Source organism: Pezoporus occidentalis, unplaced genomic scaffold (genome assembly GCF_034315485.1).
Source record: "Pezoporus occidentalis ecotype Australia unplaced genomic scaffold, CSIRO_AGI_Poc_V1 ctg124, whole genome shotgun sequence".
NCBI classification, from domain to species: domain Eukaryota; kingdom Metazoa; phylum Chordata; class Aves; order Psittaciformes; family Psittacidae; genus Pezoporus; species Pezoporus occidentalis.
In genome coordinates this window covers 2,820,358-2,847,472 of record NW_026913038.1, presented here as the reverse complement: position 1 = coordinate 2,847,472, position 27,115 = coordinate 2,820,358, and the positions used below count along the sequence as shown (strand labels likewise).

General features: G+C 45.0%; 2 long non-coding RNA genes across 2 annotated transcripts in view; one reads left to right on the top strand and one right to left on the bottom strand.

The window, feature by feature from the left end:
- LOC134158081 (uncharacterized) overlaps positions 1 to 27,115 on the top strand; it is a 203,428-nt gene that overhangs the window by 63,519 nt on the left and 112,794 nt on the right. The window lies entirely within an intron of this gene.
- LOC134157967 (uncharacterized) lies at positions 724 to 3,990 on the bottom strand. The gene is made up of 3 exons (XR_009962559.1): positions 3,942 to 3,990; positions 2,630 to 2,773; positions 724 to 824 (listed from the first exon to the last, which is right to left on the bottom strand). It is a non-coding gene; the product is annotated as an uncharacterized LOC134157967 (long non-coding RNA).

Genomic DNA, 27,115 nt, shown 5'->3' with positions numbered 1-27,115 from the left:
CAAGCGTGGTCCAAACAGCTAGATAATAGTGATGATAAATACTACAGCACGCTTGGGGAGTAAGAGTGGACTTTATGTCCTGGCTTGTCCTTGGACTTGTCAGCAGTGTTTGTTATGGCCATTCAGTCGCTGTTTACTGGCCACTGGGGGTTGAATTCGGGGGTCACTGCTGAGTTCACCTAAGGCAACCCTTTGCTTTTTCAAATATCCTCTTCTCTGCATCCTCTCCTTACCGGCATCCTGCTGGAAAGGTCAAGATCTGAGCAGGTAGTCTGGACTGGAAAACAGCCCCAAATCCAAAGCCTGGTTCTGAGCAACTCAGAGCAGTACAGGGGGACTGAAAAGACAAGTTCATTCCAAATTTCAAAGCCTGGATTGGATGGTGCAAAATCCCCCTCTCATTCAACATACTTGTTCCCAAAGCTCACAATTCAGGAGGTTTGCTAGCAGGACCTTATAATGACTCTTACCCCTAGAAATGATCCTTCCAGGGTAGGGGAAAGCATAGAGCTAAAGAACCTTGTCCTGCCCCTGCCCAGGGCTGTTTCTGCCCTTAAACATGAAGTCTCCAGGACTCAGGCTCAATTCACTGCCACTCAGTCTTTGCTATTTACATTTAAAGAAAAAAAAAAGCCACATTTGATTATTCAGCATTCTCCTTTTACATTTTTATTGCTATTTGCAAAACGCCTCTGAAGGGCAGAGGAAACCTTTCTGCTTGACAAAGTTAATATTTTAGCACTTCATAGTGTCTTTAGACAAAAATGTCCAACATGCATATGTGTTTTGGCATCTCTGCGTGTGGCCTCTGCTCTGCCTCTGGCCTTGAGTAGCAAAAGAATGAAAGAAAAAAAGAAATACCAGCTTAAACTGGGTCAGCACTGTTGCCTTTATTTTTGTTGATAGCTCTATTTGGGATTTATGCATTGATAGAGGAGAAGCAGGGAAAAACATATGCCCCAAGCACATGTCCTTGAAAAGCAATGTCACATCTTAATTTTCTTGGGCTGACGATGCACGCATTCTACACTTTCTGTGATGCGGAACTAATGAAGATAGAAGTGCAAGAAAACCTATAATCAAATCCAGTACATACCAGGCATAGCACACCAAGAAACACACCCGTCTGAAATCTCATGGTGCTGGAAGGAAAATCCAGGCCATGCAACCATGACAGCCCAGTATTTCTAGCTGGTGATTTTTTAGACGTGTTTTTCTGCATCCACAGAAAAACAAAACCAAGGAAAAGTGCTTCCTGGCATTGCTTTGTGTCAAATACTTGTAACCAGTGATATTCTGAGAGTGGCTCAAATACGCAGAAGCGCAGTTGTTAGGAAAAACTAAAGGCGTGAATTGAACATTTTCTTCTGGTCATTCAGGATCTGTTTCCCTGTGTCTTAATCCCTTGTGTACGTCCCAGGAGCTCTGCACACATAAACTGTGTATTGCTGATACCATGGTGATGATTAGTAACCCCAAAAGAGACCAGCCTTTTTGGCCAGGACACTGTGTGAGCCCAGACTGAGGGCGGCTTGCTCTGGTGCACAGCCTGGTCAGCTCTGCCTGCTGGTGCCAGCACTCTCCTATCTGCCTGTTTCCACCTGTTTTCTTTTGTTTTAGGGTGTAAGTGTTTCCTGGGAGAAGTGGATTGAGTTTTTTTACAGATTTGTGTGCACACAGGGATTTGCACAATGAGATCCTGGTATCTGAGGCTGGTTTCTGTAGTAGTACCTACAGCAGCAGGGGTAGAAATAATAGTAGTAGTAGTAATAATAACCTAAACCAACAGCTGGTGGGAGAGGAAACAGAAATGTGATGTGACTTTCCAGGTGTCACATAACAGTTCAGCGTCAGAGCCCTGAAAATGAAATCCCCGTGTATCCTGCCTGCCAGTCCAGCACTCTGGGCTGGAGAAGACAGCACTGGCTGCTGACGTCTCCTGATCTGGGCTGATTTACAGCCTGTGCAGATTCAGGGAGAAAGAAATGAGTAATACAAATCGCTCTTCATAACTGTGGATTTCCATTTTTGCTGCGTTACTTTAAACCCTAATCTTAAAAGCCTGCTAACCTTCAATCCTGTTAAACCTAACCCTGTAAATCCTGTTATCTTCTACCCTATACTATTGTAACTTAGCCAGTGTCTTAGCTGCAGTGTGCTTTGAGAAAGTGGCTAGCTGCTGGGGCATCAGCTCAGGAGCTCTGAATTAGTGTATTTACAAGTACCCATTTTTATCAGAGATCACCTGAAAGTCACTTTGCTTCTGTGTCTTTAGGTGCTCACTTGTAAAATAGGAATCTCAACTTGTCTGACAAGTGTTAGATAAATGGACAGAAATTTGGGGATGGCCCACACTTCTTAGCTTGTGGTTTTTATTACCAGGATTTCTTAACCTTAGTGATTTCCAAATGCCATCCATCTCATATGGCTGATCCCTGCCAGCCACCTGGGACCTGCTCTGGGTTACTTTGTGGTCAAATGGTTCAGTTGTCACAAGGAAGTTATTTGTACTTGTGTGCAGTGGTCCCCCACCCTCTTCTCAGAAAATGGGCTGATAGAACAATGCTGCATGATCGTCAATCCATCCTCTGAAGACTTTAGTCCTTCGAAGTAAAAGTGAAATGCTCACCTTGTATTGGCTCCTCTCACTGTGCTACACCATAGTTTGTGATCTGCTGGGCTCCCACTCCCTTCTTCTCAAGCACGCCTGGTGAGCTCCTGCAGAGACAGACATTTCTTCATCTTCCCACTGTCTCAGTCTTGAAGGGAGTCACTGTGGAGAATGTCACAGCACTGTGTTGTTGTCATTTTGCAAGAGTGTTAAAGTTAACTCATGTTTGATGTTAGCTTTGGCAGGGCCAGGATCATACCAGCTGATGCTGTCTTGGACTGGGGAAGAACCTCTAGAGTTTCCAGTTATTTACCTACCACTAACCCAGTGAGTGAACCCATGTTTACACAGGCAAAAGCATGGAAGTGGTTAATCTGAGATGGTTGGGCAGGCGTCTCTCTGCCTGTCAGCTTTACATCCCTCCCAGATGTGACACCTGATAGGGAAGCCACTGGTGGGAACTGACAGAAGGATACAGAGGAGTCAGATAAGGAATAGCATGAAATTGTCTTTTGCTTCCCTGTGAGTGCAAGGGAAGAAACCAGCAGGTGTTTTCAAGGGGGAAATGTCTTGAACTGAACAGCAGAAACCCAATTCTCATCTCTCAGGATAGACTTCCTAAGCCTCTTGTGAACCTAACTTCTTGGCTCTAGCCAGCAGCTCAGTATGGTTGTTGAGTAGATTCAGATATCTGCACATCTGTAAATAATGAACGATAGCAATTACATGTACTTTCTGAAAGACAAAGCAGTACATTGAATACTGCTTGGAGGGAGCAAAGCCCAGGAGGACCAAGCTTAGGGCTGCTGATTTGAACCATCCCCTCTATTAGCACAGGGGCACAGTTGTCACGGTGGACTTGTCTGAAACCTAGTGCTTCCAGCCTTCATGGTTCCTTTTATTTCCGACTCTCCCGTTGTTCTTACTTGGGCAAAGCAAGGGCTGACTAATGCTGGAAGGATTTGCCTTTCCATTCCCTCCTTCCCTCTTTTGGCTTTCTTTGCAGAGCTCCTTTCTTTAAAAAAGACATGCAGCAGATTTGATTTACAGACCTGCAGAATGTAGAAGGGGAAACTGAGGCACGGGGAAAGGTACAGTACTGAATGGTGGCAGTGTCGGTGTGGGAGCGAGCAGCAGAACCAGGCAGAAGGCCAGGCTCTCCCGATTCCTCATCCTGTGCTCAAGTGTTAGAGATGGATGCCATTTCATTTCTGGCAAAATTAATAAATCCTTGCATGTGTTATCCCTGGCACATTTCATACTCATTTTCAGCTTGTGAAGAGCCACAGATAGCCTTCTGCAGTACAGTGGATTACAGAGTCTGGCTTACCTTTTGCACATTTGGATCCCCTGTGCTTGCCCATCCCAGGACCTGTTTGTATTGTACATTTAAACCCAACAGCGGGGAGTAGGTTCTGGTGCAATGAGTTCATACATGGAACCATGCCAAAGCTTAATGAGCAATCAGAAAGGTGAACGAACATTCAACATGCTTATTTGTGGCTGCTGCTGCTCCCAGGGGCGTCCTTTAACCCTCTGAGTTCAACGCTATATTATGCAAGTTTTGTTTTTGTGCTTAGTGGAGTGTGTAATTGGCCCTTCGGTGACTTGAACTCTCAATGTTCAAAGACCATTTGAGGAGCCAGGGGGGTGGAGGGGGAAACCCAAGCAGATAAGTGACCTATTTAGGCAAAGTTCACATTGATTTCACTTTCTGTTTGGTTTGCATAACTGCTGCTATTATGGGCACCTCTTCCTTCTGCACCAAACTCCAGAACTGCAGGCAGGAGGTTATCTTACTTCTTGGTTGCAAGTGACCTCTGTTATGTGGTGGAGCCTTCTGGGCACTGAGCTGATACACCTGGAGTCAGGTTCCAGCTAAAATAAGCTAGTAAGTGAAAATAATTGGCTTTTTTATCTCCAGCCAGCATAAAGTTCCCTAGTTCCTCATTCGGTATTCTGGACTATTAAGTGAAAAACTCAGAAGAGAGTTTGCTTGAGGATATCTAAAAGGATAAAAGTTCTGTTATTAATATGCATATATAGAGATGTACATGAAAATCATGATGAGACTGTTGCCATGTAGTGCCCTTGCCTTGCCCTCTCCTGCCAGCAGGCAGTAGACAGCAGACCTATCTCCCAAGGGGAGCTCCCAGGGTGATGTGGGAGGTTAATTCTCAGTTCCTGGGTTGCACAGGCACTTGGAGGGCAGTGGTGTTAGCCATGTAGGCAAAAAAATGCAGGAGAGAGGCCAGGTCTGTGCATCTGGACATTCAAATGTGGGCCATACAAAAATGACAGGTTGGAGAAAATAGAGGGATGTGCTGGCTTGGAGATTTGGCCCCAGACCAGGAACATTGCTGAAGGCAGGGTGGAAGCTCCCTGTTAAAGAAAAATGCAGCTGTGGTTAAGGTGGTTCTTGAGTGCAGTCTTTGTCCAGGCAATTCAAACAGAAACATGTAAACTTACACCTGCAAGAAGCACATTCGTGTGGGTCTGAGTCAAACCCCGTGGAAGTCGGGAGGAATCTTTCCACTGACTTCAGTGGGCTTTGAGTCCAGGTCCCCAGTGATTGGTTTGAAGTGACACATAGGCTATTTTTGTCTGTCATTTTTTTTTCCTCTCTGTATTTTCCAAGAGTACCAGAAGAGCAAGTAAAAACTTCATCTGTTTTGCTAAGGAAGAACTGAAGGCTCTATTATTCACCAGTATCCCAGGGCTGTCTGAAGAGATCATGGGCTGCATAGCCGCAAAATTGAGAGGTCTCTCTTTTTTTCTTTTAATGAGATAAGTAATCTAAGCTATTTACATTCTTGTTCTACAGATTGAACCAATGGAATGGAAAGATCTCTGGGAACATAACAAATGTGGTGTTTACTTGCTTTAGTGCATTACTGATTGCAGTAGGAGTATGAGATTTTTCTTTTTCTAAATTTGTAGAAACAGCTAACAAGTTCTGCGGTGATTTATGAAATAGGACGCTGGCCAGAAGTAGTCTAACACAATAACTGGCTGTATAGGCCTCACTGTGCCTTTTGGTTCTGTTTCCTTGAAGTTTCCTTTATCTTTTCTTCTTCACCCATATGTGGTGTTGGCTCTTCTGCGGCCATCAGGAATATGGATTAGCAAAGGCCTCCAATTCCATGATTGAGGCATTAAACATCAAATTCTTCTCTACTGCCTCACTGTAGGAGTTTCAGAGGAGTTCAGTCATTCTTTTGTGGATTGATGTAGTTCTAACGGATTTTACAGTTGAATAGCTAGAGATGGGTTGGTATACAGACTTTCTTGTTGATATAAAAGGAATATATAAGAAAGCATTGACTGATGCATCTCTGGAGACATCATGCAAGAGCTTAAATTAGTCCTCTTTTTTAAGAGAAACTTGGATCTCAAGCACTAATTTTGTGTAATGACAGACCAAAGGAAAAACTAACAGGCTTGCTTTCTTTAGAAATCCTTCAGTAGGCTTTGAAGAGGGGCCTTGCTAACAGCACCATGTACAAGGGCAAAAAGATGACCAAAATGCTGCTGAAAAATGTTTTAAATTCAGAGCAATGGGATAGATGAGTAAGCTGGGACTGGCAGCCTTTCCAAGCAGTATGTGAGGCTGTTTTCTTATGTCTAATTATTGGAAGTGCTTTTCTCAGAGACATGGTGATCTGAATGACCAATTAGAGACAGTGGCTCCCCTTGAGTCTGGAGGGGTGTCGGTGGGAGCTTCAACCCCTCTCTTTCGTTCTGGTCTCCTAACCCCGCTTCAGCTGCTGTGTGTCCACCTGCATGCAGACCTGGTGCTGGTGCCCACATGTGGATCCCTGTAGCAGGGCACACCAGTGACAGCCCTCTCACGGACAGCAGGTCCCAAACCTTTCCTGCACATCCTACTTCTAGCAGAAGATTGGCTTTTAGAGCCTGTAGCTGCACCCTTAGCATTTTTGCTAAATCATGCTCTTCCAGTGTATAGTTTACACTCTCACAATGCTTTGCAACTCTATCCACAAGATCCGTCTCTACATTGAATGTGTTTTGTCCTTTGATCAAAGCTTCTGCTGACAGCATGCTTGGCTAGGGACACACCAGCTCACAGACCAGGGTATATGATGGCAAAAGCAGTGTGTTTTGCTCTGAAAGAGCTATTATTACTGCTTGCGTTTCCAATCGCAGAGCTGGACTTCTGCTTGCTACTTTGGATTCCAAACCCATAATTACTGGCTGCTGCCTCTGCTGTGAAACACTTCATTAAGTCTTTAGAGTCATTAAGGATTTTCAGGAAATTTATGGGAGCTCAGGTCATGTTGCCTGTTTGTTTATGTAGCCCAGGATCTGCCAAAAATGTGGCCTGTAGTGTTTCTGTAGTGAAGCCTGCGCTCACCCCCATCTGTTTTAAGAGACTGATGGAAATGGCCTGTACCATCTTATCTTGCCTTATCTTTGCATGAGCTGTTGTAGGCAGTGGAGTGAGCCCTGTATCAAAGAGCAGAGAATGATCCCAGCAAAATTAAATGAAGCTGTTGGATTTCTTGCTGGAGACATTGACCTCTAGGAGTAGGCAAAGTCTGGACACTGGTGCTATAAAGCTCAGCTATAAAGCTGCCGCTGCTTGCAGAGGGAATAAGGATTGAGCTCAGAAGTAAGTTTCTTACTTACTCAGATTGAGTAACTAAGAAAAACTTACTAAGGATTGAGTAAGAAACTTGGGAGTTGGTAATCCAACCATGACACAAGCGTTTTTAGGGACCATTGTTTTCTCCTGCCTTGGATCTGAGGGAGGCAAGGGGAGTTTGGGGCTCAATGGTTGTGTGAGTCACACAAGGTGCACCTTTATGTGGATTCCCGCCTGACTGAGGAGCATTAGTATTCAGCAGGATGGCTCAAAGCTGCAATTCATGACCTAAATCTCATAATTTAATTTATCTGCTCCTCGTTTTTCTTTTTTAAGACAAAATATACACTTTGGTCTTTGCAAATGCTCTGTTGTGTCCCAAACATGTGGCATCAAACATGACTTGCCCAGTTGTCACACAGACATGTCTGCCATGCTAAGCCAGCTTAGCAATGGAAGTCAACCTACCAATATATTGTACTGTGACGATAGCATTTAGGGGCAAGTTTGCAGTCCATTTGTAAGGTAGGTGTTATTACAGATCTCAGGGCTACCTTTTTACTCTGCTGTTAGAGATCTATATCTTTAAAGCTGGAATCAGGTGTCCAAACTGGCAACATTCAATGTAAAATAATTGTGTCTTGGTCTGTAGAACATTCATTTATTACAGGATTAAAAGCACTCATACTGAGGAAGGCCAGTTTCAATTACAGTCTCTCTATAATCATGTGCAGCACAGTCTGAAGATAGCTTTACAGCTACTGGCTCACTTCTTCTGACACCAGTCCAGTATGGTCAGTACTAATGTCAAAGTGCAGGGACTGAAGGCTATCCCTACAGAAAAGGCTTTTGGAACAGAAAATCCCAGTGTTTCTGCAAGCAAGCCAGACTAGTGTGTCTGCATCTACACTGCTGTGTGGCTTTGCAGCCAAACTGCATTATTTATCTCTGGGTGCTCCCTGGGATAGAGTTGTGGGCCTGCCCTCTGATTTTAAGTGCCCTTAGCAGCATAGATATCTGCTGCAGGCTGGTTCTCCAGCTGACTTGGAGCTGATAACCTCTGTCTCTCCCATTTGGACATGCAGTGACAGCACATGTACAGCATCAGACAGATGCAGTGGTCTGGGGTCTTTCCCAGTGCTTCTTGGGATTGCCTGCCAGGTCAACAGCCTGAGCTCAGCTAGATACGGAAACGCTAGCATCCACCTCTGGATCTTGGTTCTGCCTCAAGGTGCTCCAGAGACTCCAAAGGTAAGTACAAGATTGGCACTTGTCCAGTAATACAGACACATTTTCCAGTATTCTTGTGTTAATGATAATTATAGCCAGCTATGGCCCAGAGCCTATAAAGCTTTCCATCCTCATTTGTCTTTACAGATCAATAGGTGTGTAGTGTAGGCTAGTAATGATGCTATTATCTGTGAATTTCAAGGATGTAAAAACCCATGCCAGCACAGGATTACATAGCTCCTGACTCTCAAACCTTTAACAGGCCACTAGTTTCTCTTTCTCACCAGTGTTAATCAGCACAACTTTGCTGACACAATGGAAGTGTCTGCAAAAGCAAAGGCGGCTCTGCCTTGGCAGCGTGCCTCAAAGAGCTCCAGGCAGGGGAGGATGAGATATACCATACGCCTCCATTTCCTGATTTGCAGTATATCAAGATATAGACAGATCTTTATTTTTTGATGTGAAAGCAGAATGAAAAACTAGGTTAAATCAGTCTTGAGGGATATTAAGCCAGTTCTCAGGGAGCCTATGCAATTATTATGCCTCATCCCAGCCTTCTTGATTGGGAACATGCCTTTAAGAACATGATCAGCCCCAGGAGATCTCCCCCGTAGCCTGGGAATTCCATCCTGTCTGCTGACGAGGAGGGAGGCTGGGCCACAGAAACTCTCCATTCAGAAGGGAAAGTTTTCCTTCCTAATTTTTTTTCCCTTTCCCTCTCTCACTTTTTTTTTCTTTTTCTTTTTCTTTTTTTTTTTTTTGGCAAATTATAAATGCGCACGTTGGATTCTTTTGTCAACCAAATCTAATGGGACTGGCCTGAGCTGAATGGCTGGTCTGTGTGATGCTCAGACTTGGTTTCTTTTCAGGTGCTCATTGCGTGTTTCCACGAGATGACGGTTAGCATCTGCCTTTGGGCTTAGAGCAGCTGTGGGCACTGAGCTGTGTCCCTGGCTGGAGGGTGCTTGTGGGAGATGTAATGTCTCTTGTTAGACTGGCTGTGGTTTGGGTCTGGGGAGGTACCTCTTCAGCCCCTGTGTTACCACAAGGCTGTGAAAATAGCATAGGCTCAGCAGTGAGGGCTTTTTTCTCTTTTAAAAGGAGTGGAAGGCCTTCAAGGTTTGGCTTTCACATCTGTTCTCTTTTTTCCCTGCAAAGAATTAAGCTCCCAGTTCAGATAGGATGAACCGGTTGTGGGGGTGATGAGGGGAACAAAAAAGTTAATCAAATTTCAAGCAGTACCGCAATTTTCAAGGCCAACATGCCTCTGATTTCCTTTGCTTCCTCATGAAACTCCTGGGCTACCTGGTCCCAGGCTAGCTGGGGACCAGCTCCTGGAGTCTGAAGTTTTTTTTCCATTTTGAGGACAGGTTCCCAGGTGGAACATTTTATTGATTTGATATTCTGATAAAATCCACCCAGATCTGAAATTCCAAGTGGGGAAAAATAACTCCAGCCACTACAACTGAAAGAATGTGAAACCTTCAACCGGGCAACTGCTGGATTGGGCTTTGCTCCCGTCTCCCCTGTCTGCCCAGCAGCCCCCAGCCCCAGGGAAACATGTGGTTCACACACACACACGCAGCCTGTTCCGTTGGGAAATTTACAGTGTGCCTTTGGGAGTGACCATCCATTACGGTTCAGTGCAGCTGTTCACGTGAAGACAGCTTTAAACGTTTCCAGAAATTGCTGGCACACATCTGTGGATGTCTCTCCCTCCACCCCTTGCTTGCTCCACTGGGACAGGAGTGCAGTGCTGCTGTTCCCTCCACCCTTGGGGGCCACAAGGAGAGGCTGGTGGCTCTGTACACATCCCACCTGCACACCCGCTTTTGTTGGCCACTTTACCCTAATGCTAGTTCTTCTGTAAATGTAGTATTATGCACGCACATCTCCATGCCCTCATTGCTGAACAAGGCAGAGATCTGCCCCTTGTTATAAACCTCTTGTGCATCTTACAGTGTTTAACTTTGAAATATCAGCTTTCTGCAGCTCTGCTCTGATTCATCTATCTCTGGATCAGCTATTGTATCAGGTGTTGAGATGACATCAATTTTTAGTTCACGCTGCAAGCTCTCAGCTCAGGATCTGTAGTCCTCCATATGTCCAGTGCATGTAGACATCTCTGCACCATTATCCTGTGCATCATCATTCACCCACCTTCTTTTCACCACTGCATTAAGATATGAGTCTTCCCAAGCCTGTTTCAATGGGGCCTTCTTGCCTAAGTCACCAGATGGTACAAATATCCAAAGAGGGCACATTAGCATCTGTGTTCTCCAGGAATAATCTTGTGCCCATGTAGTCATTCCTCCACCCCATAACTTCAGGAGGAAGGAGAAGACACTTACGCTCAGCTTACTGAATAATGTTTCCCTTCCCACTGATTTTGTCCAAACGAAGTTATTGACATGGCAGTGAGTTCTCTTTGTCACCCTTGCCCTGACTGAGTGACAGGACACCCACCCATTGGGCTGCAGGGATTGCTGCAGTGCCAGCAGGGTATACACGGCTGTGGCAGACCTGGGCAGCATCAAATTGCTTTTAATCCTTGGTGACACTCCCTTCTCCCCAAGGGCAGTGCAGGGATGCATGTGAATTCAGAATTAAGGCTCTGCAAGGGGTGTGAAGTCAGGAATTACATCAGCACATCTCTCAGTTCCATGGGCAGTAACCTGTGTAGGCACATGCATGGCCCAAAGGCCATTTGGGTTGCTGTGGCTGGTGGGAGACAGGGTACACAGGAGCATCTTTCTCCCTGCATTGCAGGGTTTGGATGGCTCTGATCAATATGCACAGCCCATAGGAGAACCCCTGAGGCTGTGCTCAGCTCCACATGTTGAGCAGTCCAAGGCCAGCTTGTAGTCTCTGCAGAGAGCTGAGCCTCCTCTGATGGTTGGCAAGGTGGCACTGGTGTGAGATGGGCAAGGACAGGATTACTGCAGCCCATTGAGAGCAGTTGGAATCCCAGAGTGGAAGAAAAATGGACACCATATAGCCAAGAACTATACTTTAAAATGCAAAGCAATCCAGTCGTTTCCCACCAGCGGCTTTTCCCCAGCTGTTCGTTTCCAATAGAGTATTATGATCAGTAATTGATACTCTCAGATGTCTCTGTGCAATCCCCAGAGAAGAATGGCCAGGGCAATATATTTTTTTTTCCCAACTCACTGGAAAATTGAGCCCCAGCTGGGGCTAATAAGTGCTTTCATTAAAATACTGATCTTAATCCAAAGCTGAGAATAATGTCTCCTCTGTGTTGCAGCTCTCCTCAGCTCTGACATGGGCTATGCTTTTTAACAAGAAATGAAAGGAGGATAAATAGACACTTCTCGCCCCAACATCATAATAACACCAATGTTAGGTCCCAATGAGGTCAATGTTTTTTTGATTGCAGCAGTGGAATGTATTCTTGTTTTTTCCATGTGAGGAGCTCTTTCCAGTGATGGAGGTGGGGTTTACGGCCGGCGTACCCCTTCATCCTTCTCCCAAATCCAACCTGCTCCACTGACATAGGTGGTCTCGTCAAGAATTAAATGGGGAGCAAGAGTGCCTTTCTGGGTGCTGTGTGCATGCCAAGATGTGTGCGTTGGACTGCAAGGCAGAGGCAAAATGGTTCCATGATTTCAGTGCAAGGGTTTATTTTGTCCTCCCACTTCTTCTTTTACTTCTAGCCAAGACAGAGAGATTATTACTAATGTTTACTCATCCAGAGCTTCTTAGATGGAGAGATGATTTGCAAACCACATCTTGAAAGGTTGAAGGATTTTTCCCCTATTGTCATATTATCTTCATGCAAAGAAAGAAGAGAGAGCTCCCATTTTTTTCTAGGAATAGGGCCTGTAAATTTCCAAGTTCGGTAAGCAGATGTGAGTGACAAGAGCCTAGTTTCATGGTTTTGGATGCTGTCCTGTTTCCAAGGCTGGATATGAGTTGTGTTCTAATCAAGAGCAGGATCATAAGACGTGTTAAGTGTTCATGTTGTTTGGCAAGCAAGTGTAACATAAGACACAACTCCTCTTCTTTACTTCCCTTGCTCCCATTCATCCTGTTATCTCTCCATTCTAGCTTTAGCTTGAAGATGGTCCTGTCTCTGTTCATATCTTTTTTACTTGTGCTGTTCTGCACCAGAGGCCACAGCAGAGATGCTCTGTGAGAAGCCTCAGATGTCGTGGGAAGAGAGAATCCTGAGAATTTTGGAAGTCTGGAAATCCCAGGAGAATCTCCTACACGTGCATCAGGTTTAATACATATGAAGCTGGTGGCTATTTGAGGTTGAACTACTGTGACTCATTGCTGGAACAGGAACATGTATCCTGGTGTTCCTGTGACGAATGCTCTAGGCATGTACAGTTAGATGAAGTCCTGATAGTTGAGATACAATATGAGGAACAACTGTACTGTTGGATGCTTCGCTGAAATGAGCCCTCTTTTTGCCATCCATTCCCTCCTAGCCTCTTCTGTCCAGCCTTTTGACTACAGTTTTTCTTGGGGTGGGCAGGGGGAGTAGGAGGGGAAAGGACATTCTGGGTAGCGGAGTTACAAAGCAAAGTGAACAAACCCAGAGAATTCATCATATCCCTCTGAAAACGTGATCATTTGCTCTCTGAGAAGTCATACAGCTCTGGGAAAGACTTTTAACTTCTTTAATGAATGGCTGCTGTGTGCATTATTCTTTTCCCTACTGAATCTAGGATATCCTCTTTGAACATCAGCACCATTTTTTTGTGCTTGCCTGCAAATGAAAGTGAAGGGCCAGGCTTTGAGAGTTTCAGTGACCTCAGATTGCTGTTATTTCTCAAGAGCTGCCATTCACTTCATTAACACCAACCATAACTAGTGCTCAGCACAGGTAGGGATTTCAGAGTCTAGGTGTCATCCATCTATAAAGCAGTGTAATGCCACAATTCATACCTGATAGAAGAGGCCTCACACAGCACGGGGTGCACCTTGTAATATGAAGGACCAGTTCTTCCTGTCCTGCTCATCTTACTGAAGTAGGTTATCTAATCTCAGTGCAGGTCATAGATCCTTTTTTGAAATCCTCTTGCTTTATGAAGTCTTCAGTGTAAGAATATGGATGACATCCTGTGTGTTGGTTTTAGCTATTTTTCTGTGGATCTATGGAGCTGGCAATGCTTTATGTTTTCCCACTGAACCCTCACAAATCCACTGGATTTGTGCTACACTGGCTGTTCTCAGGTAAGTGAGATAAAGGTCAGGCCTGTTTGACAAAGACAATGGTAGAACCGTAGTTAAAAATGAAGCATTAGGGATGTTCCATGTGGATTTATGAAAACACAGAAACAGAGATTTTACAGCGAATCTCAAACATTGCACTGCTTCATCAAAACTAAAGTTAAGAGCTGGGCTCAGACGTCATGTCTGGAAACAACTTTCTTGAATTGCAGTCAGAGACAGACTGCCACAGAGAGCTACCACCCCTGCTTCCAGGACTTCCACGTGCTGCAGGACTTCCACTGTACCCAGGTCTGGCTTCGTAACAGCCCTCTAGCTCACAACATCCTATCCAGATGTTCATCCTACTACTTTAAAATAAGTCTGCACATTTATCTTTGCCTGTAGCATCATCTTTCATTTAGTCTGCAGGGTCTTCAAGGGCAGGAACTGCCTTGGTTGGTGTTTTTTTTGTGGAGCATCTGACCCTTCTAAACCTCCTCTGCAGTGCTGCAGCACCACTCTGCACTTGCTTGAATCCTGTTTGGGAAGGCATAGGATGTCTTCTGTTACCGTTAAAGGGTAACCTGCAGTATCTGCAGCACAGCTCTGCCCCCATGCCAGCTGAAATCTGTTCAGCTTCTCAACCAGCCTGAGAAGGACAAGCCATTCATTTAGATTGCACATAACCCTTTCTAAGCCAGGAAGCTGAGAATAGCAGGAAAGGTTGGCAGACTCCCCTGTGGGTTAAGAAGGAGGTATTTGTTCTCATAATTACTTGTCTAGGAGAGGGGTCTGTTTGACAGTGCTTTCCTGCAAAGCATCATGTTTGCTCTGAAGCCAAATAAAACCTTGGTGTAAACTTCTGCCCTACAAGAAGAAAAGGCAACTCAGAGGGAGTTTATGTGAATAAAAAGGCTGTAGCTGTTTGAAAGCATTTCTTCTGCATCAAGCTAGTGTGATCCCTAATATCGCAGATGCCTGAAAGGCTCTTTAATATCCAGGAATAGACATGAACATGGGCTCGTTACCCGTCCCCTTCACTAAGGATTTTTAATTCCACTTATGTCAGACCGCTCTCCCACCTTGCTCCACTGCTCTCTTGGGTTTCCTGACATCTATTTCAAAAGATGCCAGTGTTGAAAACCTGTGTATTCCTTTCCCTGGACAGAGCCAGCCAGGAGACAGTCTTCTGGGGTAGCTGGGGGCCCGGGGGGGAGGCATCAGGTACTCTCTGCCTGGTGTTTCCCACAAATACAATGGCTGGGATGGCTGAGAGCAATTTGGGCAGTGTGGCTGCTGCTTGGCTGGTAATTGTGGCTTTTGGGTTTTGTGTTACCCACTGCCTAATCCTGGGCAATCTTCTCAGGTTTCCAAAGCTTAGTTCAAGTCAGACTGTCCATCCTGCTGCTCTCTTCAGGCTGTGATGATGACATTTGTCTTTTGTATGGGAGGGAGCATTTCACTGCAGACCTGACCTCTGCTAAACTAAGGGCATGGCATCTGCAGTGCTCACACTGCAGAAATGAGGGCTGGGAAAATGGCTTTTGATTTCAGAGGTTTTCTTTTCCAAGCTTTGGAGACCGGAAAGGAAAAGATGCTTGGTGATGTGATAGTTGTCTCAAGGTGATATAACTACTGCTTTCCTTGGCTTCTGTGAAATGGTCAGTGGAAAAATGATGACTGGGCCAAATCCTTTTATTTAACATCAGCGTAATCAAAGTCATTGCTTCACTGACTATTTTCTCTCTGAATAAGGCAGTTTGACCTCCAGTTTCTCTCCTGTTTGACAAGCAAGTGGGTTGGTGGCTGCATGTCCAGATAAAGTACCTTCAAATTAAGCTGTGCATAGATTTCTGAAGACATTTGGCCGTGTAAGACTTCATTGTGTATGTGCACATTATGTATGTCATAGCAATACCAGCAAGTCATTAGAAGGAGAGCATGAGGGGAGGACAGTGGAACTGAAATAAAATGATGGACCTCAAACTGATAGCAAAATGATGGACCTCTGAAGGATGTTTCAAATAGGCATTTTTAAGTTTGGGTTAACATTTTGGCCATTGACTGTTGTTTAAAGCTGATGAAATGCCTCTGGTTATCAGTTTACTGTTTCTACAATATTTTAATCAGCTTTTCTGTTTAGATGTGTGAGCTTTTATCGATGGTAAGTTATGAACTTTGTATTTCCATGTCCAAAAAGCTTTGGCTCCCTTAAGGATGAGTTTTTGCCTTTTCTCCAGGAAAGGCTATAATTTCCCTGCTGAGGAGACCTTTGTTGCACAAGAGCGATTAGGTTCCATGCTGATTTAGTCAAAGGATTGTATTTTCAGACAGTAATCATAAGATTTTTGTGCCTCGATTTCCTTTTCTGTGTATTAGTTCTCCCTGTTGCAGATGGACAGAAATGCTTAGCTCTCATAAAGTGCTTTGGGATTTATTAATGGGTCATTACATCTGAGATGGAAGTAATCTTTGATATATCTTGTTGTTAGGCTCTCTTTTTTATAAGAGGATATTATGATTTTTCTTACCTTGATATAGGATTCTAAAAAGGTGGGAGTACAGTCCTCTCTGCCTCTTACTAGAGACCTATAATGTAACTCATCTGCATTACCTAGGCTAAAAGAAAGACAACAATGCATCTTTAGTATTGTGTTAAAAGATTTCTAGTATAGCTGTCCCTGGTCTCCTCTAGCCTGTAAGAAAAACTCCCTTGCATGGAACAGCCATTTTTTTGACTGAGGTCTGTGCTTTAAAACCCACAGTTAATCAGAGTTTCAGAAGCCACATCTGGACAGTATCCCAGCCTTTCAGAGCTAGGGTGTGCTTAGGTGCATCTTCAGCTCCTTATGCAACTGAAGCCCTTCGATGGTACACCTTCTTCATCCCAATAGGTGCTATGCTATGAATAGTATCAGTCTATACAGATGGAATTTGGCTTTTTGTCAAGATTAATATAATAAAGACAGTTGGAAGATTTTGGAGGGAGATTTTCCTCTGTGCTGGGCACAGATGGTGGCTTGTTGCAGTGAGGAGACAGTAAAGAATGAAGAGGTGGGGCGGGTGGTTCAGCAGCAAGTTACTGCACTTGTTTGTGTAAGAGTTGTTGTTAAGAGGTTCGCCATCCCTCTTATGGTGAAAACACCCAGTGTCCTTGCCTTTCGCAAGGACTGGTCCTTAAAAGACCCTCTTCTGCTTTTCATGGCTGTGGTCAGATATCCAGCAGTGATGAGCTGGTTGTCTGTGTTTGCTTTCTTTCTCACGTTGAGCTGGCTGCGTTGAGTGCTGCGATTGACTGAGCAGCCGAGCTGGCAGCGGAAATGTCCAGACAGCCCGTGAACAACAGCTTAACGCATGTGCAGGTACGGTATGTATTTATAGCTGAATGCATCGTCTGTGTGTGCACACATGTGTTCCTGGGAAAGTTTCTGAGTGAGTGGCTAATGCATCTCAATTACACCCCAGTCTGGAGCAACAGCCTTGCTGAGGAATTGGAAATCTGTAAAGAATCCACACAAGTTAAAAACACCATTTGGTTTCCTTCGCCAGAGGGACAGTCATCAATATCTCTTTTTGTTAATATCAGAGGGTTAAAGCCTTGGCAATGTTCTCAGCTGCCAGATGCAGGCAGAGTTCAGATGCAGGCAGAGTTTTTTGTAAAAGGCAATTTCATTGCTGCTGGATTAGAGCTCCAATTCTGCCTGATGCTGCAAGTTTCTTAACAGCAGCATAAAGTGATTGATATATAGACTGCTGGCTTCTTTCCTTTGTATATGTCTTGTCAATGGACTGGCCTCTTGTTTCACCTGGATTTCCTTACAATTAATTCCCTGCTTGGGATCAGGTGAAATCTTGGGTTCCCTGAAGTGAGCCACTGGTGCTTGGGTGTTTATGCTGCATCTCTGGATAATGCATGGCACTTTGTGAGCAGCAGTGATTGCTGTGTCAGAGGACCTGACAAACAGGGAGAAGTTCCTAAATTAATCTTTGTCAGTTCATACATGGTGCAGGAGCAGGGGTCCTAACTCAGTCTTGAGCTTTTTCCTGCTTCAGCCTTAGATACAACCTCAGCAGTGCTGAATCCTGTTTCTTTCTCTAACATATCTCTAATAAGAAATCATATTTTCCTTCCCTGTCTGACAAAGGGCATTCCCTCCCAGAGCCAGCAACACAGTGGTTTTCTTCAGAGACCTGCTGCCTCTTAAAAATTGAAGCCACTTACCCAAGGTTACACAGCAACTCTTTGGCTTCACGCTAAGTGACTGAAATGCCCCCAATAGCATGCTGGTTGTATTCCAATTTCCAGGGTGAGGAATTTCCTCTGGTGCTTCTCAGTTCATTAGCATGCTGCTGTCTGACACCAGCTGCCTCCAGCCCGTGCTGCTGCAGGGGCTGTGCTGCACAGATGGGGACATCTGGCCAGTGCAAGGCCCCTGCTCCTCAGGGGCTCTGCACCCAACCACGGACATCTGCTCTGAGCTGAGAGCTGCACTAGAAGGGTTTTGGTCTTCGAAGGAATATATTTACTTTGTACAGCTTTTCAGTAAAGAAGCATCAGATGGAGAAGCCCAACAATCTATTTAGTCTAGCAACAGCAGAGCATGCCAGTGCTTGTGGAAGAAACCCCCCCACCAGCACAGCCTGTCATTTGTATAATACTTCCCTATAGGAGGGAAAAAGAATACTTTATTCCTCCCTCTTTTTCATCCTTTCCCCACAGCAGTAGGGCACTGTAATTTTGTTTGGCTTGGTGAAGTATCTTGCAGGTTGGGGTACAGGGAAAGAACGGAACCTTTTGGTTCTGAAGAAACAATGATATTTTTATTCAGTTTGGGAGAAAGCTCTCTCTTTGGGATAAATTCTATTCTGAACAGGATCTGCTGCACAAATCTCTCAAATGTTACTGCTACTGTCAGTCATGGCTAAACTTGATGGCATCCTGCTCCAGGCTTTGCTTTTACAGAGTGACTTTCAGCCAACTAGTTATGATAGCAGAGCAAAGGTTTACTTGTTGAGATCAAGTGTGAGAATGAAAAGCAAATTCATTTTAATACAGAAAAAACATAGCTGCGACTGTTGTGTGAATGAACCTGACAATAGGAACATGCCTGTGTTAGGATGCTGGAGCCAGAATGGGTGTGTGTGATGCCTCATCAGACTGGGAAGGACCAGACCACAGCTACTCCTTGGAGTTGGAGCCTCCATCCTCTGTCATGAGCCCAGAGCTAATCTCCCAGGATTTTATGAAGTCAAGGTCCCAGGTTATCTCAAAGAAACCACTGATCCCTGAAGGAATTGCTGGCCTGTGCTGTGGCAGAGCAAAGAGGACACGAGGAAGGTGCCTGAACTAGGAAGAGGGACTGTGGGGAGAGGGAATGGAGAACAGAAGATCCCTGAATAGGGAACATAGGGCCAGAGGGGTGCCCTGGGGAGATAGCGTTAGGAGAGAGAGCTTGGAGCTTTGAAAGAGCACAGCCAATGGGAGCGGGGAGGAAAGTGAGGCAGGGATGAGAGGCGCTGTCTGGCTGATCCCATGGCAGTGAATCCTTATGATAGCTGGAGGGTGGTGTGGAGGAGAGGTGTGTGTGTGTGGGGGTTAATTAGCCTTTTGCAAAGTATTTGTGTAGCAAGCTTCAGTTATCCCATATCCCTGAGAAGCAGATTTTCATCTTGGGGATATCATAAGGCTGGTGCCCTGGAAATGGGTACGCGCTGGCCTTGGAGAACAGGCATAAAAGCAGGATATGGGTATCCTGCCAGGATGAGTGTGTGCCTTGAGGACAGGGTGCTGGCCAGACCCACGGGACACCTTGAAGCTGGCTGTATTTAGTCTCTCTGGATTCAGAAAGCCCAGAACACACATGCATGGCTTGGAAACCTGACTGCAGGCTGGTGAGGGTCCAGGAGAGGCTGTGACCCACCTAAGGCTCTGACACCTCATTTAAACCCACCAGACGCAGCACGAGGGGTTTATCCTCTGCAGATGGGCACAGGCGTGAGGGCAGGAGCAGCTCTGCACTAGGCAGGGCTGTGCTGTCTGCAGGGGGGTGGCATGGGGCAGAGGGGACGTGTCTGGTGTTCATGGCATGGGGCCAGGAGGAGGGCTTGGGGCTGTGCTGGCCCAGTGGGGAGCATGCAATGCCTGCCTGTGTTGGGTTTGGCTCTGCACAGAGCTGACGTCTCCTGGTTTGTGTGACATGCATTATGTGATAATTATAAAAACGTGAACATAGGACTCAAAGTACCAAGCAGGCAGCACGGAGCTTCTAACAGTCCCATGTGCGTTTTCCTGCTTCCCCCCAGAGTATAACTGCCCCTTTAGAAAAAAGCCTCCTGCTTAGTGTAAGTTTCTCATTACTTTGTAGGGGTTCTTCCTTATAGGGCCCTTAAAGCAGGATTAACTGGCAATGGGTGGCATAGTTCCCTTAGAACATACTGATCTAGCTCTACATCCAAAAGGGCACAGGGCTATTGCAGTTGCTTATTTACTGCAAAGTGCCAAAGGGGGATTGATGTGAGCCACTTTAAATGCTTGGCCGATCTTGGAATGGATGTTACGGGCTAAGCTATGGTTTGCCATTTGTTTCTCCCTATTATCTGTACAATGGCAGGTCCCCTCTGAGCCACCTCCTTAGGGAAATCGTCAATCTTCTCTTACTGGGTGGCATCAGTTTGGTTTTTAGAATGGGTTTCCTCTTTTTACTGGCAACTTCCAAAGCCAGCATGGAGTGGGAGAAGTGGATCAGGAATCCAGCTGGGATGTGCTGTGTGGCAGGATGAATATTTCTGTGGTCCCAGCAGACAACAGGACGTGCTGGTTTCTCTTGCCAAGGCAGAGAGGAAGTGGTAGCTGACTGCAGTGCTCCAGACATACCCCCAGTGCTCTGTGGGCTCCGCTCCTGACACTTAAATGCTTTCAGCATCAGGATGAGACCTCTGAGGGTGCTGGGTTCTTGCTCACAGTTTTTGGACAGCAGATTTGTCAAAGCATAGGCATGAGGTTTGCACTCATCTTTCTTCTAACTACTTTTTGATCTGGGGTTAAGAACCCAGATTCATCATGGGGGAAGATGAATCTGCTCCAAGACTTGCAAAGATTTGGTGCATCAATATAAATTCTTACTGATGTAATATGGTGACTCTAAAATTTGCAGAAGGATCGGCAACCATGAGCTCAGGGCTGCAGCACATAATAGTGTGATTTGCTTGGGAAGTACAAACAACAGGTTTTCACACAGGAGGGGCAAACAACTGCAGTGTGCTGTCCTATCCTGAAAGAAGTGCTGTGCTTGGCAAAAAGGGTTAATGTTATAAATGAATCTTTGTCCATTATGCGCATAACAGGTGAGGGTCAGTCAGTTGTGCTTATTTCAAGGGACATTTAAATGGATGCGTCTGGACTAGCCTGAGGGGATTATCAGAAGCAGAAAAAAAAAGAAGTGTATATGAGACAGAGCAATTCTGGGAAGCCATCCAAACAGGTAAGAAAAATGACCAAACGAAACTCCTCAGATGCTGCTTCTGACCTCAACTTCTTCCCCTTGGAGATATGCAAACTTCCAGTCGTGGAAGAGATACAGCAGTAGTTTTCAGCTCCTATTTTCCCATCAATTTCTGTCCTGGCCTGTCAGTCCCTATTACAATATCATCACTTCTAACCCTTTTCTAATAGAATATATTGATGCTTGTACTGTGAGCTATATAATGAGGAACATAGCCCGATTATCTGGTTTCTTGAGGAATATTGACCTGTACAACGCTAGGAGAGTTTTCATTTAGTACCTGTACCTCTGTGTCAAAAAATACAGGGTTTGGCTGTGAGCTCTCTTCTGGATAAATTCAGGATAGTCCTTAGTGAGATGAAAGTGCTCTATGGAGCTGTAAGTAAAGAAGGGGTTGATGTTCCTTGGTCTTGAAAGCAGTAGCCCTTTCTGGGTGGGAATGGCTAGAGTTGCAGTACTGAGAACAGGACTGTGCACTGCTTGGCTCTTTCAGGGTGAGAAGGGATCCCGTATATTGGAAGAGAGAAGGAGAAGCTGGAAGGAGGTGTGTCTGGTTACTGCTAACAGGATCCCCTATTGCTGTAGTCAGAGGATCTCTTTACAGAGAAAACATTTCTGTCTGTGCTGGAGGTTGTGTTATGGACACGGGATATCCCTCCTTTCTGAGCTGGGTCGGATTTCTGTTGGCACAAGTTCCCAGTTGTCCCAGATAAAACCTTGTCATGAATTGTACTGGCACTGAGCAGAGCCTCAGGATACTGGTTGGGAGCTGAAAGGGCTTCTGAGCCTTTTCAGTGCCCACCTGCAAGATGGGGGTTTGACTCCCTGCCAGCAGATTGTGTTGCAACGGAGCAAGGAGGAGCTTGGTGTTAACCTGCTTTTGGATAGGATGGACAGTCATGCTGTGGCTGTTGTATAGCATAGAAAGGGAGAACCACAGCATTCAGCTCCCAGGTTGCTCTGACCATTTCAGACCATTGTGTTTCTGAGAGATGGGCTCAGAAGAGCTCTTCTAGAGACCTTGAGAAAACATGGCCAACTGTGCCCCATCCTCATACCCATTTCAGCACTCCTGTCCCAGTTCCCTGATTCTGGACAGAAACATGGCTGAATCAAGAAGATTCGAGGATTACATTTCAAGTGTTAAGACTGAAGAAGGCACAACTAATTATGTCTTGAATGCCAGCCTGTGATACACATCCTTCCAAGGACAGTGCCTGTGCAGTGTTGGGTGGTTGTGTGGAGAAAGACCAGGAGTTCTGAGGGAGTCACAAGACTTTGTATAGGTTTGTGGCCATTCAAAGCAGCTGAGCTGCAGTCATTTCTGCCTCCTGAGAACCAAGTGCTAACCTGTTCCTTTCTAAGACTGACTGAAAAGAACCCCTTATGTTTTTCTTCAAGAACAGCAGCAATGAGGAGAGGAGAAGGGCTGCTGCCGTTCAGGCTCTTGTGCCTTTGGCATCTCCACCTGCTCTTTGCTTCCCTCATTAGCAGACCCCACGCTCTGTGGACTCTTTCTTTCATATGGAGCATGCTGCATCCATCTTAGGTCCTGAATCCCATCCTGAAGGCAAACAGCTTTTCCATGGGCAAAGCTACCTAAAGAGGTTTTGGGTAGGAGGAGCAGTCCTTGAGTGTCATAATTCAGCTTCTTCCAAAAACTGGAAAAAACTTGCCCCTTACCCTGCATCTCACTTTGTGTTGTTAGGTTTCTGCTCAACACAGACACCGTGCAGCTTTGCAGTATCAAGGGAAGGATTCCAGGTACAGATCTGTTCACTTCAGTAAATATACCCCCTGATTTTTTTTAGCATTCCTAAAATAACAGCAATAAGTCATTGTCAGGAGACAACGATTTTCTTTAGCTCCGTGGGCAGACTCTGATTACCTGAAAGGTTTGTTTTGGAAGAAATTATTTGAGAGAAGGAGAAGCAGCATTATGAAGGATTATAAAGCAGGTTCGATCTTCCTACCCACTGATGTAGGAAGCTAATATGTCATGTGTGTGAAAACAAATGAGAACTTAACAAGAGGAGGCTATAATGACTCAAGAGAAGTTTTCATTTTTACACAACCAGAAGTCCCAGGACCTCCAAAATGTGCTATAGCATAATATTTTCCCCTATTTTTTCAAACAATAAGCACAGTCTCCCTTTTAACATCCAATTCAGAGGTAATCCAGCACTGTCTTGCAGTTCGGAACTGCAGTTTGTATGTTATATGGTCTTACATAGTTGTCTGTTGCACAATTTTCAAGCTAATTGAGGGAAAGGAAATAAAATGCTGAGATTATTTTTTTAAAGAAATATTATTCCCTTGCAGTGTGTGTAGTCTTTGCCCTTTCTGATTTGTTGCCAACCTTGAGACGTGAGGTCAAGGAAATATGGTATTGGGACTTTGTGATGGGTAAAAGGTGTCATTATCTTATTCCTAATGGAAAGGCCAGTCCTGAGACCTTTGTCCAAGCTTCCTAAAATGAGTTCAAGTGATAAAGAATGGAAAAGTGAATTGATAAAGTGTTGTTATGCACTTGCACACTATCCTTTAAAGGGATACAGCAATACCATTGTGACAGCATGCAGAGAAGGGATGGGATAATTTCTTTTCAGAATGATGACAACTTTTGTTTAAATAAATGAATGCCATCCCAAAGGTGGTGGATCCTTGATAAGGACCTGTGGGCAGTGAAGCTGCTGAAAGTGACAGTTCAGGGCAGTGCCAGACCTGATAGTGAGCAGGGTTTGAGGCACGTCTCCACTTGCTTCTGGGTGAAACCCTTTGGCCAGGTGCAAGGATGATGAGGTCTCACTTCCAGAGACAGCTGAGTGTGGTCGCTGAAGCTGTCATCAGACGTGGACCTGCAGACAGCAGGTCAGGCAGCAGATCTCTAAGCCATTGCTGGAGCTGCTGACTCCAAGTGCATGGAGCGATACGGTAGCACAAGATATTTGCTTTGTGGTGTTGCAAGTCAAGTTATGTTTAGCCTCTTGGAAAAATTCCCAGCCCACCAGGAGTCATTTCTGACTAACAGGCACTGCTTAATCTGTCTTAATCCCCTTTATAATTTTACACTTATTTATTCTCATCCAATTAAAAACCTTCAATTGCTTAAGTAACAATTGATAAGGCTTCCCATTGCTGCTGGGAAATAAATATTATAATCTCCTTTTCTAAACAAGCAAACTGTCCTTTGATAAGACAAATTAACTTCGCAAGTGAAGGAATACCAGGTCTGATAACAGATGCACTGCCAGTGCCTCCAACCAGTCATAAAACCCCCAGTGAGGACAGGCATGATCACTTCCCCACAGAGCTCATGCCGATGGGCTGGTTGCAGCGCAGGGAGCCAACTGTGGAAGGGGACAAACCACCCCTGATCCCTGATGGCGTAAATGTGAACAGTTCTTGTGCATTCCTGGTGGTGTGTTGGGAAATGCTTGTAAAAACAGAATACTCCAGAGATGCCACTGAGTGCAGACTGTAATATCTGCAGAATCCAGCATTGTCAGCAAGCTATAAAACATCCCTGCTAGTTTGCTAGCAGCTGCTCCCCATTTAAAATTTGCCAAAGGTACACAAACATTGGAGCTGATTGCATGGGACCTTGTGCTGCCACTCGCTCTTGTTCAAACCAGACAGCAGGATGGCAAAGCTGGGATGCTGTGCTCAAACAGAAGACTCTGCTCAGGAGCTTTTCCAAGTATTTCTCTTTTTCAGCATCAGATAATCACAACGTGACCACTTTCCCTTGGTGCTAGGAAAATAGAGCTTGTATTCTTCATCTGATGCTCTGTAGTGCTCCTGAAATGAGGGCTCTGCCATGCGCTTGTGGGACTAGACTGTACTGTCCTGAACTGGGTTGAGCTTGCATGGGCTTCCAGAGAAGCTGGGCCCATTTTTCACCCATTGTGAAAAATATCAAGAAAAGTTGCAAGAGAAGTTGTTTGTATTGTGTTTCCTGACAATTACAGAGTAGCAGCCTTGGAAGGAAAGGAGTGAAGCCAGCTGTGCTCTGCAGGCACTCACCAAGAATAGATGGGAGCAGCAGAAGCAGCGTCCACGTGGAGCCCAGGATGCTGTTGCAGATAGTCATCAGGAGATTTGCTATTCCCAAATCCTAACCATAATGATGTTAAAGATAGCTGAGCTTTTAGAAATGTCCCCCGGAGAGGTCTTACTGCTGTATATTTGCATATTATTTGCCTTGATTACACAGCAAAACAAATAGCATTGCTTGGGCAAGCATGAGACAGGTTTGGACTCTGTCACATAGACAACACCTGAATCAAGTTCTCCCTCCTAGTTTTATCACCTGAATCCTTAAGTGATAAAGTTGCTTATGTACAGCTGAGAGAGGAATTCAGCCTCATTGTGCAAAAGTCTTTTCTGGTGTGGTGGCTTTCTGCAGCACAGAAAGGATGGCAGATTAAACAGGTACTAAGTCAATGGCAGCGGCTGACAAACTTGTGCTCTGGCCTTCTGGTGTGAGTAGAGTCTCCTGCCATTACTCCCACCTGGGCAAAGATATCACGATTGACCTGAAAGATTTTCATGCTGATGGAGAGTGGAGCTCAGGGCCCTGTAGGTGACACATCCCTGCTGGGTCTCACTGCCTTTGGGGGGGGTCACCTTGCTGGTTGAAAGCTCAAGGGGACAATGGGATCCTCCACCAGGCAGGATGCTTTCACAGTATCAATTTTCCTGAAGCCCACCAGCTCTGCTTCAGACACAAATCTGCTCATGCCCTTTGCCAGGGTACTGTCCCTCTTTGATAAAGGTGGCATCTCACTTACTAGAGGAATGTTTTATTGGCTTTTTTATAACAGGGAAAATGGCTTTTAGACAAAAAAAAAGTAATTTTATAAGAACATTTTTTTCACTCCTCAAAATGTTGCTTTTTATAAAAGTTGTCAAATGAAAATATGAATACAACTGGAAAATATTTGTTTTGTTAGGAACTTTTCATGGAGAAAAACAAAAGATTTTTTTTTTGTTTGGTTTGTTTTGTTTTAGCAGCCTTAGAAAACATGGGAATTCATGGGATTTGAGTTGGGAGATCACCTTTCTTCATGTGTTTGTTCTAAAACATTAGACCTGGTTTTGTTTGCTATCTCCTAACCTGAAAACTCATGGCTCTGGTAGTTAGAACTATTTAGAAAGCATGAAGAGGACTAGGAATGACAGTGTGAATTTGTTCTACATCCTTCTGGCTGAAGACACAGGCATGAAGTCTTGCCCGAAAGAAAACTAGCTGCAGGCTGCATTTGTGGATGACACAGAAGACATGGCTGTGCAGCTCTGTCCATGAACCTCAGCTATGAATGCAGCTTCTTTCTAAGTCACTGCATCCAACATGTGCAGCAGAGTATTGGTCACAGTCTGGATGCAGCCCTTGGCTGAAAAATTTGAAAGGAAAGTAGTTAAAGCGGAAGAAGCTGCTTCATATGAATGTCTGGAAGACCGAAATCTAATACTGGCCTTAATCTCTTACATCCCCGTCGCAGTGTCTGGGCTGGCTCTGGCTGCCGCGTGCCGTGCTAGACAGCCATCTAGAGGTATGGCTGTGCTGGCAGAGGGGAAGAGTTTTGGGTTGCTCAGATGTGGTGCAGGACAGAACAAGCGCAGGAAGGGACCTTGAGAGCATCAGGAGACATGGCTGAGAAGGGAACCAGCTAATGGCACAGGAGCATCCACTGCCAGTGGTGAAACTCAGTAAGTGTCAACAAAGAGAAGACCAGAGATGCTCTGAGGCATAGACTGGGGTCTTCAGAGTTGCAGGGCCAAGAACTGGCCTGACCAAGGTGTAAAAGTTGTTCTTCTATAGAGCTGATGTTGCTTTTAGGATGTGTCTTTTTCTTAGGTAAATGCCAAGCGTGGTGTATGTGTTAGAGCTCATACAAGATTACGGTTGGGCTAATAATATGTTTAAAAGCTAAGGCCAAAATTTTAAGTCTTGGACAAAAGCAGGAAAACATATATGGGATA